Source organism: Cryptomeria japonica, unplaced genomic scaffold (assembly GCF_030272615.1).
Source record: "Cryptomeria japonica unplaced genomic scaffold, Sugi_1.0 HiC_scaffold_371, whole genome shotgun sequence".
Taxonomy (NCBI): Eukaryota; Viridiplantae; Streptophyta; class Pinopsida; order Cupressales; family Cupressaceae; genus Cryptomeria; species Cryptomeria japonica.
The window spans coordinates 65,001-87,500 of record NW_026729192.1 but is presented as its reverse complement, the minus strand read 5'-3'; the positions used below and the strand labels follow the sequence as shown (position 1 = coordinate 87,500).

Sequence of the window (22,500 nt, the reverse complement as noted above, 5' to 3'; positions counted from 1 at the left end):
AAGAGTCGCGATGCTCCGCAACCTACGTGCAAAGCGGTCGCACACCGGGTAAGGGAGTGAGAGCCCCAAACATAGCTGGGCGAGGCGCTCACTCCGCTCTTTAATATCTCGTTAATACCGCCAAGGAAATGGCACAAGCACACACACACAAGCATCCTCGGAAGAGGACAGTTCGAGTGACAGGTCAAATCCAAGAGTTCCGAAGACTACCTCCAGGAACAATCGGGAACAAGACCGATTACAAGTCGTCGAGTCTGTTACTGGGCGAACACGAGATGCGCACAGGAAATCGATCAGCCCTCACAATGGCCCAAGGCCAGAGATCGGACTGCTACGATTTACCCCAACAATCATCGTGCCACTCTTCGCAGAGAGGTGATAGACGCCAACGAGCCCGCGCATAGCAATCGAGGTGTAAAAAGGGCGTTGAAGGCAGGAAGCCTGGACGAAAGAGGCTACGAGGTCACCTCGAAGCGGTCTAAGAATCGGGCGCACTTGGGGCGACTACCAGTGCCAACCCCTTATCCCGCGGTGCGTCCGACACACAGAAATTTCCAAGGCGGCCAAGGAGCCTCCCCGCATAGCAATCGGGGTGTGAGGTTACGGATGCAGCATTGATAGCAATCGAGGTGTGAGGCGAAGGATGCAGAAGTGAGAGCCGAGGGATGTAGCAGAGATAGCAATCGGGGTGTGTGATGCAGAAGAGATAGCAATCGAGGTGTGCGGTGGGAAGGGCCCAGCAGCCAGAATGCATGAAGCGACGGATGAAGCAGTGATGACAACCGGGCTGTGAGGAGAGGAGGGATGCAGCCAAGAAAGCAATCAGGGCTCGAGGCAAGGGATGCATCAAGGATAGCAATCATGTTGTGAGGCGAGATTCCAAAGGCTAAACGTGAGAGGCTGCAGGGTCGACTCAGAGAGGTCTATGCATGTGAGAGGCTGAAAGCAAGGTCGACTCGGAGCGGTCTATGCATCGGGCGCGCTTGGGGCGACTACCAGTGCCAACCCCTTATCCCGCGACGCGTCCGACAAAGAGAACGTTCCAAGGCGGCAGAGGAGGTTACCAGCCGAAGGATGCAGTAGCAATAACAGGTATAGTTCCGCGGCGGCCGAGAAGACTCACCGCATAGGAATCGGGATGCGAGGCGAGGGATGCGGCGGGAAGGCCCCGACGGCTAAACGGAAGAGGCTGCAGGGCCGCCTCGGAATGGTCCAAGCATCGGATGCGATTGGGACGACTACCAGTGCCAACCCCTTATCCCGCGATGCGTCCGATACACAGATAGTTCCAAGGCGGCCGAGGAGCCTCACCGCATATCAATCGGGGTGCGAGGCGAGGGATGGGGCGGGAAGGCCCCAACGGCTAGACGGAAGAGGCTTCAGGGCCACCTCGGAATGGTCCAAGCATCGGACGCGCTTGGGGCGACTGCCAGTGCCAACCCCTTATCCCGCGATGCGTCCGATACACAGATGGTTCCAAGGCGGCCGAGGAGCCTCACCGCATAGCAATCGGGGGTGCGAGGCGAGGGATGGGGCGGGAAGGCCCCAACGGCTAGACGGAAGAGGCTTCAGGGCCGCCTAGGAATGGTCCAAGCATCGGACACGCTTGGGGCGACTACCAGTGACAGCCCCCTATCCCGCGATGCGTCCGATACGAAGATGGTTCCAAGGCGGCCGAGGAGCCTCACCGCATAGCAATCGGGGTGCGAGGTGGGGGATGCGGCGAGATGGCCCCAACGGCTAGACGGAAGAGGCCACAGGGCAGCGTCGGAATAGTCCAAGCATCGGACGCGCTTGGGGCGACTACCAGTGACAACCCCTTATCCCGCGATGCGTCCGATACGAAGATAGTTCCAAGGCGGCCGAGGAGCCTCACCGCATAGCAATCGGGGTGCGAGGTGGGGGATGCGGCGAGATGGCCCCAACGGCTAGACGGAAGAGGCTGCAGGGCCGCCTCGGAATAGTCCAAGCATCGGACGCGCTTGGGGCCACTACCAGTGACAACCCCTTATCCCGCGATGCGTCCGATACGAAGATAGTTCCAAGGCGGCCGAAGAGCCTCACCGCATAGCAATCGGGGTGCGAGGTGGGGGATGCGGCGAGATGGCCCCAACGGCTAGACGGAAGAGGCCACAGGGCCGCCTCGGAATAGTCCAAGCATCGGACGCGCTTGGGGCGACTACCAGTGACAACCCCTTATCCCGCGATGCGTCCGATACGAAGATAGTTCCCAGGCGGCCGAGGAGCCTCACCGCATAGCAATCGGGGTGCGAGGCGAGGGATGCGGCGAGATGGCCCCAAAGGCTAGACGGAAGAGGCTGCAGGGCTGCCTCGGAATAGTCCAAGCATCGGACGCGCTTGGGGCGACTACCACTGCCAACCCCTTATCCCGCGATGCGTCCGATACACAGATAGTTCCGAGGCGGCCGAGGAGGTGGGGGATGCAGCGAGATGGCCCCAACGGCTAGACGGAAGAGGCTGCAGGGCCGCCTCGGAATAGTCCAAGCATCGGACGCGCTTGGGGCGACTACCAGTGACAACCCCTTATCCCGCGATGCGTCCGATACACAGATAGTTCCGAGGCGGCCAAGGAGCCTCACCGCATAGCAATCGTGGTGCGAGGTGGGGGATGCGGCGAGATGGCCCCAACGGCTAGACGGAAGAGGCTGCAGGGCCGCCTCGGAATGGTCCAAGCATCGGATGCGCTTGGGGCGACTACCACTGCCAACCCCTTATCCCGCGATGCGTCCGATACACAGATAGTTCCAAGGCGGCCGAGGAGCCTCACAGCATAGCAATCGGGGTGCGAGGCGAGGGATGCGGCGAGAAAGCCCCAACGGCTAGAGGGAAGAGGCTTCAGGTCCGCCTCGGAATGGTCCAAGCATCGGACGCGCTTGGGGCGACTACCAGTGACAACCCCTTATCCCGCGACGCGTCCGATACACAGATAGTTCCAAGGCGGCCGAGGAGCCTCACCGCATAGCAATCGGGGTGCGAGGCGAGGGATGCGGCGAGAAGGACCCAACGGCTACACGGAAGAGGCTTCGGGGCCGCCTCGGAATGGTCCAAGCATCGGACGCGCTTGGGGCGACTACCAGTGACAACCCCTTATCCCGCGACGCGTCCGATACACAGATAGTTCCAAGGCGGCCGAGGAGCCTCACCGCATAGCAATCGGGGTGCGAGGCGAGGGATGCGGCGAGAAGGACCCAACGGCTAGACGGAAGAGGCTTCGGGGCCGCCTCGGAATGGTCCAAGCATCGGACGCGCTTGGGGCGACTACCAGTGACAACCCCTTATCCCGCGACGCGTCCGATACACAGATAGTTCCAAGGCGGCCGAGGAGCCTCACAGCATAGCAATCGGGGTGCGAGGCGAGGGATGCGGCGAGAAGGACCCAACGGCTAGACGGAAGAGGCTTCGGGTCCGCCTCGGAATGGTCCAAGCATCGGACGCGCTTGGGGCGACTACCAGTGACAACCCCTTATCCCGCGACGCGTCCGATACACAGATAGTTCCAAGGCGGCCGAGGAGCCTCACCGCATAGCAATCGGGGTGCGAGGCGAGGGATGCGGCGAGAAGGACCCAACGGCTAGACGGAAGAGGCTTCGGGTCCGCCTCGGAATGGTCCAAGCATCGGACGCGCTTGGGGCGACTACCAGTGACAACCCCTTATCCCGCGACGCGTCCGATACACAGATAGTTCCAAGGCGGCCGAGGAGCCTCACCGCATAGCAATCGGGGTGCGAGGCGAGGGATGCGGCGAGAAGGACCCAACGGCTAGACGGAAGAGGCTTCGGGTCCGCCTCGGAATGGTCCAAGCATCGGACGCGCTTGGGGCGACTACCAGTGACAACCCCTTATCCCGCGACGCGTCCGATACACAGATAGTTCCGAGGCGGCCGAGGAGCCTCACCGCATAGCAATCGGGGTGCGAGGCGAAGGATGCGGCGAGAAGGACCCAACGGCTAGACGGAAGAGGCTTCGGGTCCGCCTCGGAATGGTCCAAGCATCGGACGCGCTTGGGGCGACTACCAGTGACAACCCCTTATCCCGCGACGCGTCCGATACACAGATAGTTCCAAGGCGGCCGAGGAGCCTCACCGCATAGCAATCGGGGTGCGAGGCGAGGGATGCGGCGAGAAGGACCCAACGGCTAGACGGAAGAGGCTTCAGGGCCGCCTCGGAATGGTCCAAGCATCGAACGCGCTTGGGGCGACTACCAGTGACAACCCCTTATCCCGCGACGCGTCCGATACACAGATAGTTCCGAGGCGGCCGAGGAGCCTCACCGCATAGCAATCGGGGTGCGAGGCGAGGGATGCGGCGAGAAGGACCCAACGGCTAGACGGAAGAGGCTTCAGGGCCGCCTCGGAATGGTCCAAGCATCGGACGCGCTTGGGGCGACTACCAGTGACAACCCCTTATCCCGCGACGCGTCCGATACACAGATAGTTCCGAGGCGGCCGAGGAGCCTCACCGCATAGCAATCGGGGTGCGAGGCGAGGGATGCGGCGAGAAGGACCCAACGGCTAGACGGAAGAGGCTTCAGGGCCGCCTCGGAATGGTCCAAGCATCGGACGCGCTTGGGGCGACTACCAATGACAACCCCTTATCCCGCGACGCGTCCGATACACAGATAGTTCCGAGGCGGCCGAGGAGCCTCACCGCATAGCAATCGGGGTGCGAGGCGAGGGATGCGGCGAGAAGGACCCAACGGCTAGACGGAAGAGGCTTCAGGGCCGCCTCGGAATGGTCCAAGCATCGGACGCGCTTGGGGCGACTACCAGTGACAACCCCTTATCCCGCGACGCGTCCGATACACAGATAGTTCCGAGGCGGCCGAGGAGCCTCACCGCATAGCAATCGGGGTGCGAGGCGAGGGATGCGGCGAGAAGGACCCAACGGCTAGACGGAAGAGGCTTCAGGGCCGCCTCGGAATGGTCCAAGCATCGGACGCGCTTGGATGCGTCTGATACACAGATAGTTCCGAGGCGGCCGAGGAGCCTCACCGCATAGCAATCGGGTTGCGAGGCAGATTATTGGGAAGGGAACCCCCTGGGATGCGGCTCAAGCAGTGCCCAAAGGGACTGGAATGCGGAATCACATCGAGAGACCCAAATGCTATACGAGGGCTCAAATCGAATTATCGATTTGGCCACGACATGGACGCATCGGAACGACTACCTTTGCCGAACCACTCGCAATTGCATCCATACCGAAACCAATAGACATTTCCGTTAGAGCCCTCGCATAGCATTCGGGAATCTCGCATGCCCCTCTAAATCGACCAATGCTGGCGCTCAATGAAAATCCGAGCGCTACCACCGTTCGAGCGCCAGCATTGGTCGAGTTAGAGGGGCACGGGGGAGAATGCTCCAGTCAACACCTCCCCTATATAAGTTATTTGTCCGATTCTCGCACAACCGTAGTCTGCCTCGTCGAATCAAACAACGGTCCCAGATTCCGACTTCCGTTCCGTAGAGACCCAAAAGCTAGATGGAGGCTCGCAAGAAAGAGAGTCGGCGCATAGCAATCGGGTTTCTCGAACGTTTAGGGACCGAGCTCACTTGCGGATAGGGCAAAATCCGCCAAGCAACCCAAAAGCTAGACGGGGGCTCGAATCGAATCGCCTAGGCGGCCACAACAACGACGTGTTGGATCGACTACCAGTGCCAAACCATTCAGCAAGACTAGTCTGTGTCGAGGCCGGATAGAGATTCTCAGAGAGCGCCCGCATAGCATTTAGGAGACCTGCCGCGTCCCTCACACTCGACAAATGGTGGTGCACGTTTATAAATCCGAGCGATCCCAACCCTTTCAAGCACCAACATCGGTCGAGATAGAGGGGCACGGAGGGGGCTGCGTGAGACAACACAGTCCCCTATATAAGTTATTTGTCCGATTCTCACACATCCGAAGAATGGTCATCAAATCGGACAACAGCCCAAACTTCCGACTTCCGTCCCAGAAAGCCCAAGAGCTATCTAAAACGTTCATGGCCGGAACTCGATCGCGGCTATACCAGTCCGCCAAGCAACCCAAAAGCTAGACTGGAGCTCTAGTCGAATCACCTCTGTGGCCATTGCAAGGACGTGTTGGAGCGACTACCATTGCCGAACCATTCCGCAGGTCGAGTCCATACCAAGGCCGCATAGAGATTCACGATGAGCTCCTGCATAGCAATCAGGAGACTTGCCGTGTCCATCACAATCGATAAATCCTGGTGCAAGATTTTTGCATCCGAGCGCTCCAACCAGTCGAGCACCAGCATCAATCGACATAAACGGGCACGGGGGGAGGATGCTCGAGAACACTACCTCCCCTATATAAGTTATTTGTCCGATTCTCAAGCAGCCGAAGTCTGGTCATCGAATCGGGTCAAAGACCACAACTTCCGACTTTACCCACAATGCAAGTCATCGAATCGAACATCGGCCCCCGAGTCGGACTCCATGCGTATGTCAGGTCATCGGACCCAAATTCCGCCTTCCTGCGCATGGCGGGCCATCAATATCAACTCGGTCATCGGACCCAAACTCCGCCTTTTTGCGTATGGCACGCCTTCAAATCGGTCATCGGACCCAAATTCCGCCTTCCTGTGCATGGCGGGCCATCAACATCAACTCGGTCATCGGACCCAAATTCCGCCTTTCTGCGCATGGCACGCCATCAACTCGGTCATCGGACCCAAATTCCGCCTTCCTGCGCATGGCAGGTCATCGGACACAAATTCAGACCTCGCCAATATGCCTACGTATCGAATCGGTCATCGGACCCAACTTCCGACTTCATCCATACTGTAGGGTCTTTGAGGTTGGCGCGGTGCGCTCAACCCAGGGAGTCGACCCATCGAAGCATACACCTCCCCTATATAAGCTATTTGTCCGATTCCCACACCTGTGTAGTTTGCACCTCTGACCAGGACATCGACCCCAACTTCCGAACTCGACTGCAACGACGGCACCAGCGCCTTGGTGCGCACCTTGCGACGCACAGTCCCAACATTCGCCTTCCTGCACATGGCAGGTCATCGGACCCAAATTCCGACCTCGCGAGTATGCCTACATATCGAATCGGTCATCGGACCCAACTTCCGACTTCATCCATACCGTAGGGTCTTTGAGGTTGGCGCGGTGCGCTCAACCCGGGGAGTCGACCCAACGAAGCATACACCTCCCCTATATAAGCTATTTGTCCGATTCCCACACCTGTGTAGTTTGCACCTCCGATCAAGACATCGACCCCAACTTCCGAACTCGCCTCCAACGACCGAACCAGCGCCTTGGTGCGCACCTTGCAACGCACAGTGCCAACATTCGCCTTCCTGCACGTGGCAGGTCATCGGACCCAAATTCCGACCTCGCGAGTATGCCTACATATCGAATCGGTCATCGGACCCAACTTCCGACTTCATCCATACCGTAGGGTCTTTGAGGTTGGCGCGGTGCGCTCAACCCGGGGAGTCGACCCAACGAAGCATACACCTCCCCTATATAAGCTATTTGTCCGATTCCCACACCTGTGTAGCTTGCACCTCCGATCAGGACATCGACCCCAACTTCCGAACTCGACTAAAAAGACCGCACCAGCGCCTTGGTGTGCACCTTGCAACGCACAGTGTCAACATTCGCCTTCCTGCACATGGCAGGTCATCGGACCCAAATTCCGACCTCATGAGCATACCTACTAATCGAATCGGTCATCGGACCCAACTTCCGACTTCATCCATACCGTAGGGTCTTTGAGGTTGGCGCGGTGCGCTCAACCTGGGGAGTCGACCCATCGAAGCATACACCTCCCCTATATAAGCTATTTGTCCGATTCCGACACCTGTGTAGTTTGCACCTCCGCTCAGGACATCGACCCCAACTTCCGAACTCGCCTGCAACGACCGAACCAGCGCCTTGGTGCGCACCAAAAGTGCGCACTTTTGGAGGGCACTTTTCTGCGCTCCAAAGGTGCGCACTTTTGGAGGGCACTTTTTGGAGGGCACTTTTCTGCGCTCCAAAGGTGCGCACTTTTGGAGGGCACTTTTTGGAGGGCACTTTTCTGCGCTCCAAAGGTGCGCACTTTTGGAGGGCACTTTTTGGAGGGCACTTTTCTGCGCTCCAAAGGTGCGCACTTTTGGAGGGCACTTTTTGGAGGGCACTTTTCTGCGCTCCAAAGGTGCGCACTTTTGGAGGGCACTTTTTGGAGGGCACTTTTCTGCGCTCCAAAGGTGCGCACTTTTGGAGGGCACTTTTTGGAGGGCACTTTTCTGCGCTCCAAAGGTGCGCACTTTTGGAGGGCACTTTTTGGAGGGCACTTTTCTGCGCTCCAAAGGTGCGCACTTTTGGAGGGCACTTTTTGGAGGGCACTTTTCTGCGCTCCAAAGGTGCGCACTTTTGGAGGGCACTTTTTGGAGGGCACTTTTCTGCGCTCCAAAGGTGCGCACTTTTGGAGGGCACTTTTGTGCACTCCAAAGGTGCGCACTTTTGGAGGGCACTTTTCCTGTGCTCCAAAGGTGCACACCTAGGTGAGCACCTTCGACCACACCTTGTAGCACACCAAACTCTGACTTTCGACTTCATCCGCAATGCAGGGTCTTTGAGGTTGGCGCAATGCGCACAACCAGGGGAGTCGACCCATCAAACCCAACACCTCCCCTATATAAGCTATTTGTCTGATTCTCATACATGCGTAGCCTGCAGGAGCAATTAGGACATCGACCCCAACTTTCGGCTTCTAAACGAAAACAAGGTCTTTGAGGTTGGTGTAATGCGAACAACTAGGGGAGTCAACCCATCAAACCCAACACCTCCCCTATATAAGCTATTTGTCTGATTCTCATACATGTGTAGTCTACAGGAGCAATTAGGACATCGACCCCAACTTTTGACTTCTTAACGAAAACAAGGTCTTTGAGGTTGACGTAATGCGCACAACCAGGGGAGTCGACCCATCAAACCCAACACCTCCCCTATATAAGCTATTTGTCCGATTCTCATACATGTGTAGCCTGCAGGAGCCATTAGGACATTGACCCCAACTTTTGACTTCTTAACGAAAACAAGGTCTTTGAGGTTGGCGTAATGCGCACAACCAAGGGAGTTGACCCATCAAACCCAACACCTCCCCTATATAAGCTATTTGTCTGATTCTCATACATGTGTAGCCTGCAACAACGATTAGGACATCCACCCCAACTTCTGAATTCGTCTGCGTTGACCGCACCAAAGGTGCACGCCTTGGTGCTCACCAAAATCCGACTTCCGACTTCTTCTGCTATGCGGGGTCTTTGAGGTTGGCGCAGTGCGCACAACCAGGGGAGTCAACCCACCGAATGCAACACCTCCCCTATATAAGCTATTTGTCTGATTCTCATACATGCGTAGACTGCAGCAATGATTAGGACATCCACCCCAACTTTTGACTTCTTAAACAAGACAGGGTCTTTGAAGTTGGTGCAGTGCACACAACCAGGGGAGTCGACCCATCAAACGCAACACCTCCCCTATATAAAGCTATTTGTCCGATTCTCATACGTGTAGTCTGCAGCAGCGATTAGGACATCGACCCCAACTTCCGAATTCGTTTGCATTGACCGCACCAAAGGTGCACGCCTTGGTGTGCACCCTGGAGTGCACTTTGGTGCTCACCTCGGTGCACACTTTGGTGTGCACCTCGGTGTGCACCAAAGGTGCGCACCTTGGAGCGCACCAAAGGTGTACACTTTGGAGCGCACCACATAGGGTCTTTGAGAGGTTGGCGCAGTGCGCACACCAAGGTGGGTGTTGAGGTGCGTGCCGAGGTGGGTGGGTGCTAGGGTGCGCTCCATGGTGGGTGCCAGGGTGGGTGCGTGCTAGGGTGGATTCCAAAGAGGGTCATAGGGTGGGTGCCAAGGTGGGTTGGTGATATAGTGGGTTCAAAGGTGGGTACTAGGGTGGGTTCCAAGGTGGGTCACAAGTTGGGTGCCAGGATGCGTGGGTGTTAGGTTGGGTGCCAAGGTGGGCTCCTGCGTGGGTGGGTGCTAGGGTGGGTTTCAAGGTGGACGCGAGGGCGGGTGCCAAGGTGGGTAACAAGTTGGGTGTTAGGATGGGTGAGTGCTAGAGTGGGTGCCAAGGTGGGTGGGTGCTAAGGTGGATGCCAAGGTGGTTCACAGGGTGGGTGGGTTCTAGGGTGAGTTCCAAGGTGGGTCACAGGTTCAGTGCTAGGGTGGGTGTCAAGGCGGGTGTCGAGGTGCCTGGGTGCTAGGGTGTGGATGCCAATGTGGGTCATAGGGTGGGTACTAGGGTGGGCTGCAATGTGGGTGCCAAGGTGGGTAACATGCTCGGTGGGTTCTAAATTGGGTGCCAGGGTGGGTGTGCACCCACCTTGCCCGAGGTGGGTGCCAAGGTGCCAGTGTGGGTGGGTGCTAAGGTGGATGCCAAGGTGGGTGAGAAGGTGGGTGATAGGTTGAGTGGTAGGATGGGTGGGTGCCAAGATGGGTCACAGGGTGGGTGCAAGGGTGGGTAGGTGCTAGGGTTGGTGTCAGGGTGGGTGGGTGCTAGGTTGGGTTCCAAGGTGGGTGCGAGGGTGAGTGTCAAGGTGGGTCACAGGTTAGGTGCTAGGATGGGTGAGTGCTAGGGTGCAAAGGTGCCAGGGTGGGTGCTAGGATGGGTCGATGCTAGGGTGAGTGGCAAGGTGGGTCCACAAGTGTCAAGGTGGGTGCCGAGGTGGGTGCCAAGTCGGCGACTGCTATGGTGGATGCCAAGGTGGGTCACGGGGTGGGTGCCAAGTTGCTAGGTTGGGTTCCAAGGTGGGTGCCAACGTGGGTGCTAGGGTGCGTGGGTTAAAGGGTGTGTCACAACGTGGGTGCCAGGATGGGTGCGCACCCACACTGGCCAAGACGGGTGCGGGTGCAAGGTTGGGTTCCAAGCCCGGTCACAGGCTGGGTGCTAGGATGGGTGGGTGCCAAGGTGGGCACCAGGGTGGGTGCACCCACCCTGGCCAAGGTGGGTCACGGGGTGGGTCCTAGGGTGGGTAACGGGGTGGGTACTAAGGTGCGTGCCAAGGTGGGTCATAGGGTGGGTGCCAAGGTGGGCACCAGGGTGGGTGTGCACCAACCCTAGCCAGGGTAGGTCACGGGGTGGTTGTCGGGGTGGGCGTCAAGGAGCCAAGGTGGGTGGCAAGTAGCCAAGTTGCGTGCCAAGGTGGGTGTCGGGGTGGGTGCCAAGGATCCAAGGTGGGTGCCAAGGAACCAAGGTGGGTGTCTGGGTGGGTGCCGAGGTGGGAGCCAGGGTGGGTCCCAAGGTGAGTGCAAAGGTGGGTGCCAGGGTCAAGGTGAGTGCCAATGTGGGTTCCAAGGTGCCAGGGTCAGGGTGAGTGCCAATGTGGGTTCAAAGGTGCTAAGTTGGGTGCGAGGTTGGGTGCGAGGGTGGGTGGGTGCCAAGGTGTGCTAGGTGGAAGCCCGGGTGGGTCGGCATCCCATGGGTGTCGAGTTGGGTGCCTGATGGGTGCTTCTTGTCAAGTTTTAGTCGTCGGGACTCATTTCGAGCCTTAGAGGTCGTTTCTTGTCCGGTTGCCCTGTCTTCGACCTGGGAACCCAATTTTGGTCCTCGGGTCCCATTTTTTTTTGTCTCGCATCCCACTTTTGGCCTGTGGCCTTTTCGGGGTCGATTCTCGTTTTGGGCATCAGAGCATGTTTCTTCTCCTAAAACCCAATATTTGTTTATTAAGTCTCGGAACACATTTTTGTTCTCGTGGACCCATCATGGGTCTTGGAACGCATTTGTGGTCCTTGGGTCCCATTTTGCATCCCGAAACTTGTGTTTTGGTGCTTGATCCCTATTTTGGGTGCCCACCTTGCACCAAGTGCGCACCCGGGGCAAACCGAGCGCCTTGGTGCACCGGGGCAAGATCGAGCGTGCACCCGAGGCGCCCCGAACATGCACCAAGGTGCACTCGGCCCACATGTGAGCGCAGGTCGTTGCGCCCGAGGTGGTGTGTGGGCACCGCGTTGCAGACGGGACACTGCACGCACACGACGCCCCCTCCAGGTGCACGCACGTAGGCCGGGCCGGGTGCACACCCGACGCCCTAGCAAGGTGCGCGCACCCGGGCAGGGCTCACACTTGGCGAACGGGGCGCACTTCGCGAGGGAGGGTGTGCACCTCGACGGGGGTGGGTGGCCGGGGTGGATTCGCACGTGGGTCGCGGTTTGCTAAGTACACACTGCGACAAGCTCATAACGGGTGCGATCATACCAGCATTAGTGCACCGGATCCCATCAGAACTCCGCAGTTAAGCGCGCTTGGGCCGGAGTAGTACTGGGATGGGTGACCTCCCGGGAAGTCCCGGTGTTGCACCCTTTTTTAGTTTTTCGCCGGGCGTCGCAATGCTATTTGAATAAACCTTTTGCCCGTTTGCGTTCTCGTCGGGGCCGGGCCGGGCCGGGGTGCGCTGCCCGCACTACCGCGCGCGCGGGGGCGACACCGAGCGCGCACCCGAGGCACCCCGAGCACACAGGCCACGGTGCAACCCGGGCGTTGTGCGCGCACCCCGGTGCGCCCGAGGTGCTGCGCGCGCACCCAGGTGAAATCGGTGTGCACCTCGGCCAGTGCGCGCTCGGTCGAGTCGCGCACGTTGGCCAAGGTGCACGGTGATGTTTCTTACTCTAAGGTTCCGCACCAGACGCCCGGGACAGGTGAGCGAAGCTGGGCGGGGCCGGGTGCGCGGCCGGGGCAGGTGCACGCAGCTGGAGAGAGCTTTGGAGCACACTTCGGAGCGCACCAATGATGCGCTCCATTCAAAAGTTTCCTGAAAAGGCAAAAAAAGTTGAGATTATAGAATTTCCCACTTGAGAGATTGTAAAAAAAAAAAATTTAAAATGAAGGAAACGCGGGTGCCAAGGTGTGCGCAGCCCAGCCAAGGTGTGCGCACCAAGGCGCCCACCCTGGCGAAGGTGCACGCAAGGTGCGCACCCGAGGCAAACCGGACAATTAACCCAACTTTCGACTTCGCGCGCACCTTGGAGCGCACTTCGGAGCGCTCCTTGGTGCGCACCAATCTTGGGCACCTCGGAGTGCACCATGGCGCCCACCAAGGTGCGCACCCGGGGCAAACCGAGCTCCGACTTCGTGCGCACCTTGGAGCGCACGAAAGGTGCGCACCATGGCGCCCACCAAGGTGCGCAGCCCAGCCAAGGCGTGCGCATCAAGGTGCGCACCCTGGCGAAGGTGCGCACCCGGGGCAAACCGAGCTCCGACTTCGTGCGCACCTTGGAGCGCACAAAAGGTGCGCAACCCAGCCAAGGTGTGCGCACCCCGGTCAAACCGAGCTCCGAATCGTGCGCACCAGAGGTGCACGCCATCGTGCGCACCTTGGAGCACACTTCGGAGCCCTCCTTGGTGCGCGCCGATGTTGCGCACCTCGGAGCGCACCCGGGGAAAACAATGCAATTAACCCGACTTTCGACTTCGTGGGCACCTCGGAGCGCTCTCGGGTTCGCACCTCGGAGCACACCGAGGTGCGCACCTTTGATGCGCTGCCTTCACCAATTTCCAGAAAAGGCAAGAAAACATTGAGAAGGTGTGCGCACCGAGGTGCCCACCCTGGCGAAGGTGCACGCGAGGTGCGCACCCGGGGCAAACCGGGCTCCGACTTCGTGCACGCCGCACCTTGGAGCACACTTCGGAGCGCTCCTTGGTGCGCACCAGGGCGCGCAACCCAGCCGAGGTGCCCACCCCGGCGAAGGTGCACGCGAGGTGCGCACCCGGGGCAAACCGGGCTCCGACTTCGTGCACGCCGCACCTTGGAGCACACTTCGGAGCGCTCCTTGGTGCGCACCATGGTGCCCACCAGGGCGCGCAACCCCGCCGAAGGTGCACGCGAGGTGCGCACCCGGGGCAAACCGGGCTCCGACTTCGTGCACGCCGCACCTTGGAGCACACTTCGGAGCGCTCCTTGGTGCGCACCATGGTGCCCACCAGGGCGCGCAACCCCGCCGAAGGTGCACGCGAGGTGCGCACCCGGGGCAAACCGGGCTCCGACTTCGTGCACGCCGCACCTTGGAGCACACTTCGGAGCGCTCCTTGGTGCGCACCATGGTGCCCACCAGGGCGCGCAACCCCGCCGAAGGTGCACGCGAGGTGCGCACCCGGGGCAAACCGGGCTCCGACTTCGTGCACGCCATGGTGCGCACCGCGGCGAAGGTGCGCACCCGGGGCAAACCGGGCTCCGACTTCGTGCACGCCGCACCTTGGAGCACACTTCGGAGCGCTCCTTGGTGCGCACCAGGGCGCGCAACCCAGCCGAGGTGCCCACCCCGGCGAAGGTGCACGCGAGGTGCGTACCCGGGGGAAACCGGGCTCCGACTTCGTGCACGCCGCACCTTGGAGCACACTTCGGAGCGCTCCTTGGTGCGCACCATGGTGCCCACCAGGCCGCGCAACCCAGCCAAGGTGTGCGCACCAAGGTGCACGCGAGGTGCGCACCCGGGGCAAACCGGGGTCCGACTTCGTGCACGCCGCACCTTGGAGCACACATCGGGGCGCTCCCGGGTTCGCACCGGCGTTGCGCACCGTGGTGGGCACCTCGGAGCACACCAAGGTGGGCAGCGAGGTGCGCACCTTTGATGCGATGCCTTCACTAATTTCCATAAAAGGCAAAAAAAAAACGAGATTTTAAAATTTCCGTTTTGAAAGATAGTGAGAAAAAGGGAATGCTGGTGCCATCTTGAGCCCGCCCTGGTGCGCAGCCCAGCCAAGGTGTGCGCACCAAGGTGCCCACCCTGGCGAAGGTGCGCGCCCGGGCAATTAATCCAACTTCCAACTTCGCGCGCGCCAGGGTGGGAGCGCACCCAACAACCGGGCCTGGGAAGAGCCAATGCGAGAAACCCCACCAAACGCTCTGACAAAAAAAGAGGGGGCGCTCCAGTAACCCCGCTTCGGAGCGCACCCTGGGCAAACCCAGCCAAGGTGCCCACCCCGGCCAAGGTGCAGGCGAGGTGCGCACCCGGGGCAAACCGGGCTCCGACAACGTGCACGCCGCACCTTGGAGCACACTTCGTAGCGCTCCCGGGTGCGCACCTCAGAGCACACCAAGGTGGGCAGTGAGGTGCGCACCTTTGATGCGCTGCCTTCACTAATTTCCAGAAAAGGCAAAAAAAAAAGGAGATTTTAAAATTTCCGTTTTGAAAGATAGTGAAAAAAACGGAACGCGCGTGCCATCTTGAGCCCGCCCTGGTGCGCAGCCCAGGTAAGGTGCCCACCCTGGCAAAGGTGCGCACCCGGGCAATTAACCCTACTTCCGACTTCGTGCGCGCCAGGGTGGCAACCGGGCCTCGGAAGAGCCAATGCGAGAAACCCCACCAAACGCTCCGACAAAAAAAGAGGCGGCGCTCCAATAACCCCGCTTCGGAGCGCAGCCGGGGCAAACCCAGCCAAGGTGCCCACCCCGACGAAGGTGCACGCGAGGTGCGCACCCGGGGCAAACCGGGCTCCGACAACGTGCACGCAGCACCTTGGAGCACACTTCGAAGCACTCCCGGGTGCCCACCGGCGTTGCGCACCGTGGTGGGCAGCGAGGTGCGCACCTTTGATGCGCTGCCTTCACTAATTTCCAGAAAAAGGCAAAAAAAAATGAGATTTTAAAATTTCCGTTTTGAAAGATAGTGAAAAAAAAGGAACGCGGGTGCCATCTTGAGCCCGCCCTGGTGCGCAGCCCAGGCAAGGCATGCGCACCAAGGTGCCCACCCGAGGTGCACACCCGGGGCAAACCGGGCTCCGACTTCGTGCAGGCCGCACCTTGGAGCACACTTCGGAGCGCTCCTTGGTGCGCACCATGGTGCCCACCAGGGCGCGCAACCCAGCCAAGGTCTGCACACCAAGGTGCCCACCCCGGCGAAGGTGCACGCGAGGTGCGCACCCGGGGCAAACCGGGCTCCGACTTCGTGCACGCCATGGTGCCCACCGCGGCGAAGGTGCACGCGAGGTGCGCACCCGGGGCAAACCGGGCTCCGACTTCGTGCACGCCGCACCTTGGAGCACACTTCGGAGCGCTCCTTGGTGCGCACCATGGTGCCCACCAGGGCGCGCAACCCAGCCAAGGTGTGCGCACCAAGGTGCACGCGAGGTGCGCACCCGGGGCAAACCGGGGTCCGACTTCGTGCACGCCGCACCTTGGAGCACACATCGGAGCGCTCCCAGGTTCGCACCAGCGTTGCGCACCTTTGATGCGCTGCCTTCACTAATTTCCAGAAAAGGCAAAAAAAAACGAGATTTTAAAATTTCCGTTCTGAAAGATAGTGAAAAAAACGGAACGCGGGTGCCATCTTGAGCCCTTCCTGGTGCGCAGCCCAGGCAAGTTGTGCGCACCAAGGTGCCCACCCTGGCGGAGGTGCGCGCCCGGGGCAATCCGGGCTCCGACTTCGTGCACTGCATGGTGCCCACCAAGGCGCGCAACCCAGCCAAGGTGCCCACCGCAGCGAAGGTGCACGCGAGGTGCGCACCCGAGGTGCACACCCGGGGCAAACCGGGCTCCGACTTCGTGCACGCCGCACCTTGGAGCACACTTCAGAGCGCTCCTTGGTGCGCACCAGGGCGCGCAACCCAGCCGAGGTGCCCACCCCGGCGAAGGTGCACGCGAGGTGCGCACCCGGGGCAAACCGGGCTCCGACTTCGTGCACGCCATGGTGCCCACCGCGGCGAAGGTGCGCACCCGGGGCAAACCGGGCTCCGACTTCGTGCACGCCGCACCTTGGAGCACACTTCGGAGCGCTCCTTGGTGCGCACCATGGTGCCCACCAGGCCGCGCAACCCAGCCAAGGTGTGCGCACCAAGGTGCACGCGAGGTGCGCACCCGGGGCAAACCGGGGTCCGACTTCGTGCACGCCGCACCTTGGAGCACACATCGGGGCGCTCCCGGGTTCGCACCGGCGTTGCGCACCGTGGTGGGCACCTCGGAGCACACCAAGGTGGGCAGCGAGGTGCGCACCTTTGATGCGATGCCTTCACTAATTTCCATAAAAGGCAAAAAAAAAACGAGATTTTAAAATTTCCGTTTTGAAAGATAGTGAGAAAAAGGGAATGCTGGTGCCATCTTGAGCCCGCCCTGGTGCGCAGCCCAGCCAAGGTTTGCGCACCAAGGTGCCCACCCTGGCGAAGGTGCGCGCCCGGGCAATTAACCCAACTTCCAACTTCGCGCGCGCCAGGGTGGGAGCGCACCCAACAACCGGGCCTGGGAAGAGCCAATGCGAGAAACCCCACCAAACTCTCTGACAAAAAAAGAGGGGGCGCTCCAGTAACCCCGCTTCGGAGCGCACCCTGGGCAAACCCAGCCAAGGTGCCCACCCCGGCCAAGGTGCAGGCGAGGTGCGCACCCGGGGCAAACCGGGCTCCGACAACGTGCACGCCGCACCTTGGAGCACACTTCGTAGCGCTCCCGGGTGCGCACCTCAGAGCACACCAAGGTGGGCAGCGAGGTGCGCACCTTTGATGCGCTGCCTTCACTAATTTCCAGAAAAGGCAAAAAAAAAAGGAGATTTTAAAATTTCCGTTTTGAAAGATAGTGAAAAAAACGGAACGCGCGTGCCATCTTGAGCCCGCCCTGGTGCGCAGCCCAGGTAAGGTGCCACCCTGGCAAAGGTGCGCACCCGGGCAATTAACCCTACTTCCGACTTCGTGCGCGCCAGGGTGGCAACCGGGCCTCGGAAGAGCCAATGCGAGAAACCCCACCAAACGCTCCGACAAAAAAAGAGGCGGCGCTCCAATAACCCCGCTTCGGAGCGCAGCCGGGGCAAACCAAGCCAAGGTGCCCACCCCGACGAAGGTGCACGCGAGGTGCGCACCCGGGGCAAACCGGGCTCCGACAACGTGCACGCAGCACCTTGGAGCACACTTCGAAGCACTCCCGGGTGCCCACCGGCGTTGCGCACCGTGGTGGGCAGCGAGGTGCGCACCTTTGATGCGCTGCCTTCACTAATTTCCAGAAAAAGGCAAAAAAAAATGAGATTTTAAAATTTCCGTTTTGAAAGATAGTGAAAAAAAAGGAACGCGGGTGCCATCTTGAGCCCGCCCTGGTGCGCAGCCCAGGCAAGGCATGCGCACCAAGGTGCCCACCCGAGGTGCACACCCGGGGCAAACCGGGCTCCGACTTCGTGCAGGCCGCACCTTGGAGCACACTTCGGAGCGCTCCTTGGTGCGCACCATGGTGCCCACCAGGGCGCACCCGAGGCAAACCGGGCTCCGACTTCGTGCACGCCGCACCTTGGAGCACACATCGGAGCGCTCCCAGGTTCGCACCAGCGTTGCGCACCTTTGATGCGCTGCCTTCACTAATTTCCAGAAAAGGCAAAAAAAAACGATATTTTAAAATTTCCGTTCTGAAAGATAGTGAAAAAAACGGAACGCGGGTGCCATCTTGAGCCCTTCCTGATGCGCAGCCCAGGCAAGTTGTGCGCACCAAGGTGCCCACCCTGGCGGAGGTGCGCGCCCGGGGCAAACCGGGCTCCGACTTCGTGCACTGCATGGTGCCCACCAAGGCGCGCAACCCAGCCAAGGTGCCCACCGCAGCGAAGGTGCACGCGAGGTGCGCACCCGAGGTGCACACCCGGGGCAAACCGGGCTCCGACTTCGTGCACGCCGCACCTTGGAGCACACTTCAGAGCGCTCCTTGGTACGCACCAGGGCGCGCAACCCAGCCAAGGTGCTCACCCCGGCGAAGGTGCACGCGAGGTGCGCACCCGGGGCAAACCAGGCTCGGACTTCGTGCACGCCGCACCTTGGAGCACACATCGGAGCGCTCCCGGGTTCGCACCAGCATTGCGCACCTTTGATGCGCTGCCTTCACTAATTTCCAGAAAAGGCAAAAAAAAGAAAAAAATGAGATTTTAAAATTTCCGTTTTGAAAGATAGTGAAAAAAACGGAACGCGGGTGCCATCTTGAGCCCGCCCTGGTGTGCAGCCCAGGCAAGTTGTGCGCACCAAGGCACCCACCCTGGCCAAGGTGGGTCACGGGGTGGGTCCTAGGGTGGGTAACGGGGTGGGTACTAAGGTGCGTGCCAAGGTGGGTCATAGGGTGGGTGCCAAGGTGGGCACCAGGGTGGGTGTGCACCAACCCTAGCCAGGGTAGGTCACGGGGTGGTTGTCGGGGTGGGCGTCAAGGAGCCAAGGTGGGTGGCAAGTAGCCAAGTTGCGTGCCAAGGTGGGTGTCGGGGTGGGTGCCAAGGATCCAAGGTGGGTGCCAAGGAACCAAGGTGGGTGTCTGGGTGGGTGCCGAGGTGGGAGCCAGGGTGGGTCCCAAGGTGAGTGCAAAGGTGGGTGCCAGGGTCAAGGTGAGTGCCAATGTGGGTTCCAAGGTGCCAGGGTCAGGGTGAGTGCCAATGTGGGTTCAAAGGTGCTAAGTTGGGTGCGAGGTTGGGTGCGAGGGTGGGTGGGTGCCAAGGTGTGCTAGGTGGAAGCCCGGGTGGGTCGGCATCCCATGGGTGTCGAGTTGGGTGCCTGATGGGTGCTTCTTGTCAAGTTTTAGTCGTCGGGACTCATTTCGAGCCTTAGAGGTCGTTTCTTGTCCGGTTGCCCTGTCTTCGACCTGGGAACCCAATTTTGGTCCTCGGGTCCCATTTTTTTTTGTCTCGCATCCCACTTTTGGCCTGTGGCCTTTTCGGGGTCGATTCTCGTTTTGGGCATCAGAGCATGTTTCTTCTCCTAAAACCCAATATTTGTTTATTAAGTCTCGGAACACATTTTTGTTCTCGTGGACCCATCATGGGTCTTGGAACGCATTTGTGGTCCTTGGGTCCCATTTTGCATCCCGAAACTTGTGTTTTGGTGCTTGATCCCTATTTTGGGTGCCCACCTTGCACCAAGTGCGCACCCGGGGCAAACCGAGCGCCTTGGTGCACCGGGGCAAGATCGAGCGTGCACCCGAGGCGCCCCGAACATGCACCAAGGTGCACTCGGCCCACATGTGAGCGCAGGTCGTTGCGCCCGAGGTGGTGTGTGGGCACCGCGTTGCAGACGGGACACTGCACGCACACGACGCCCCCTACAGGTGCACGCACGTAGGCCGGGCCGGGTGCACACCCGACGCCCTAGCAAGGTGCGCGCACCCGGGCAGGGCTCACACTTGGCGAACGGGGCGCACTTCGCGAGGGAGGGTGTGCACCTCGACGGGGGTGGGTGGCCGGGGTGGATTCGCACGTGGGTCGCGGTTTGCTAAGTACACACTGCGACAAGCTCATAACGGGTGCGATCATACCAGCGTTAGTGCACCGGATCCCATCAGAACTCCGCAGTTAAGCGCGCTTGGGCCGGAGTAGTACTGGGATGGGTGACCTCCCGGGAAGTCCCGGTGTTGCACCCTTTTTTAGTTTTTCGCCGGGCATCGCAATGCTATTTGAATAAACCTTTTGCCCGTTTGCGTTCTCGTCGGGGCCGGGCCGGGCCGGGGTGCGCTGCCCGCACTACCGCGCGCGCGGGGGCGACACCGAGCGCGCACCCGAGGCGCCCCGAGCACACAGGCCACGGTGCAACCCGGGCGTTGTGCGCGCACCCCGGTGCGCCCGAGGTGCTGCGCGCGCACCCAGGTGAAATCGGTGTGCACCTCGGCCAGTGCGCGCTCGGTCGAGTCGCGCACGTTGGCCAAGGTGCACGGTGATGTTTCTTACTCTAAGGTTCCGCACCAGACGCCCGGGACAGGTGAGCGAAGCTGGGCGGGGCCGGGTGCGCGGCCGGGGCAGGTGCACGCAGCTGGAGAGAGCTTTGGAGCACACTTCGGAGCGCACCAATGATGCGCTCCATTCAAAAGTTTCCTGAAAAGGCAAAAAAAGTTGAGATTATAGAATTTCCCACTTGAGAGATTGTAAAAAAAAAAAATTTAAAATGAAGGAAACGCGGGTGCCAAGGTGTGCGCAGCCCAGCCAAGGTGTGCGCACCAAGGCGCCCACCCTGGCGAAGGTGCACGCAAGGTGCGCACCCGAGGCAAACCGGACAATTAACCCAACTTTCGACTTCGCGCGCACCTTGGAGCGCACTTCGGAGCGCTCCTTGGTGCGCACCAATCTTGGGCACCTCGGAGTGCACCATGGCGCCCACCAAGGTGCGCACCCGGGGCAAACCGAGCTCCGACTTCGTGCGCACCTTGGAGCGCACGAAAGGTGCGCACCATGGCGCCCACCAAGGTGCGCAGCCCAGCCAAGGCGTGCGCATCAAGGTGCGCACCCTGGCGAAGGTGCGCACCCGGGGCAAACCGAGCTCCGACTTCGTGCGCACCTTGGAGCGCACAAAAGGTGCGCAACCCAGCCAAGGTGTGCGCACCCCGGTCAAACCGAGCTCCGAATCGTGCGCACCAGAGGTGCACGCCATCGTGCGCACCTTGGAGCACACTTCGGAGCCCTCCTTGGTGCGCGCCGATGTTGCGCACCTCGGAGCGCACCCGGGGAAAACAATGCAATTAACCCGACTTTCGACTTCGTGGGCACCTCGGAGCGCTCTCGGGTTCGCACCTCGGAGCACACCGAGGTGCGCACCTTTGATGCGCTGCCTTCACCAATTTCCAGAAAAGGCAAGAAAACATTGAGAAGGTGTGCGCACCGAGGTGCCCACCCTGGCGAAGGTGCACGCGAGGTGCGCACCCGGGGCAAACCGGGCTCCGACTTCGTGCACGCCGCACCTTGGAGCACACTTCGGAGCGCTCCTTGGTGCGCACCAGGGCGCGCAACCCAGCCGAGGTGCCCACCCCGGCGAAGGTGCACGCGAGGTGCGCACCCGGGGCAAACCGGGCTCCGACTTCGTGCACGCCATGGTGCCCACCGCGGCGAAGGTGCACGCGAGGTGCGCACCCGGGGCAAACCGGGCTCCGACTTCGTGCACGCCGCACCTTGGAGCACACTTCGGAGCGCTCCTTGGTGCGCACCATGGTGCCCACCAGGGCGCGCAACCCCGCCGAAGGTGCACGCGAGGTGCGCACCCGGGGCAAACCGGGCTCCGACTTCGTGCACGCCGCACCTTGGAGCACACTTCGGAGCGCTCCTTGGTGCGCACCATGGTGCCCACCAGGGCGCGCAACCCCGCCGAAGGTGCACGCGAGGTGCGCACCCGGGGCAAACCGGGCTCCGACTTCGTGCACGCCGCACCTTGGAGCACACTTCGGAGCGCTCCTTGGTGCGCACCAGGGCGCGCAACCCAGCCGAGGTGCCCACCCCGGCGAAGGTGCACGCGAGGTGCGTACCCGGGGCAAACCGGGCTCCGACTTCGTGCACGCCGCACCTTGGAGCACACTTCGGAGCGCTCCTTGGTGCGCACCATGGTGCCCACCAGGCCGCGCAACCCAGCCAAGGTGTGCGCACCAAGGTGCACGCGAGGTGCGCACCCGGGGCAAACCGGGGTCCGACTTCGTGCACGCCGCACCTTGGAGCACACATCGGGGCGCTCCCGGGTTCGCACCGGCGTTGCGCACCGTGGTGGGCACCTCGGAGCACACCAAGGTGGGCAGCGAGGTGCGCACCTTTGATGCGATGCCTTCACTAATTTCCATAAAAGG

The 22,500-nt window shown here is 60.7% G+C and overlaps 2 non-coding genes across 2 annotated transcripts; both read left to right on the top strand.

Moving 5' to 3' along the window:
• Nucleotides 1-12,213: 12,213 nt before the first annotated feature.
• Nucleotides 12,214-12,332, top strand: LOC131871109 (5S ribosomal RNA). The gene has a single exon (XR_009369387.1). It is a non-coding gene; the product is annotated as a 5S ribosomal RNA (ribosomal RNA).
• A 7,871-nt stretch (nucleotides 12,333-20,203) lies between these two features.
• LOC131871125 (5S ribosomal RNA) lies at nucleotides 20,204-20,322 on the top strand. The gene has a single exon (XR_009369403.1). It is a non-coding gene; the product is annotated as a 5S ribosomal RNA (ribosomal RNA).
• Nucleotides 20,323-22,500: the final 2,178 nt, after the last annotated feature.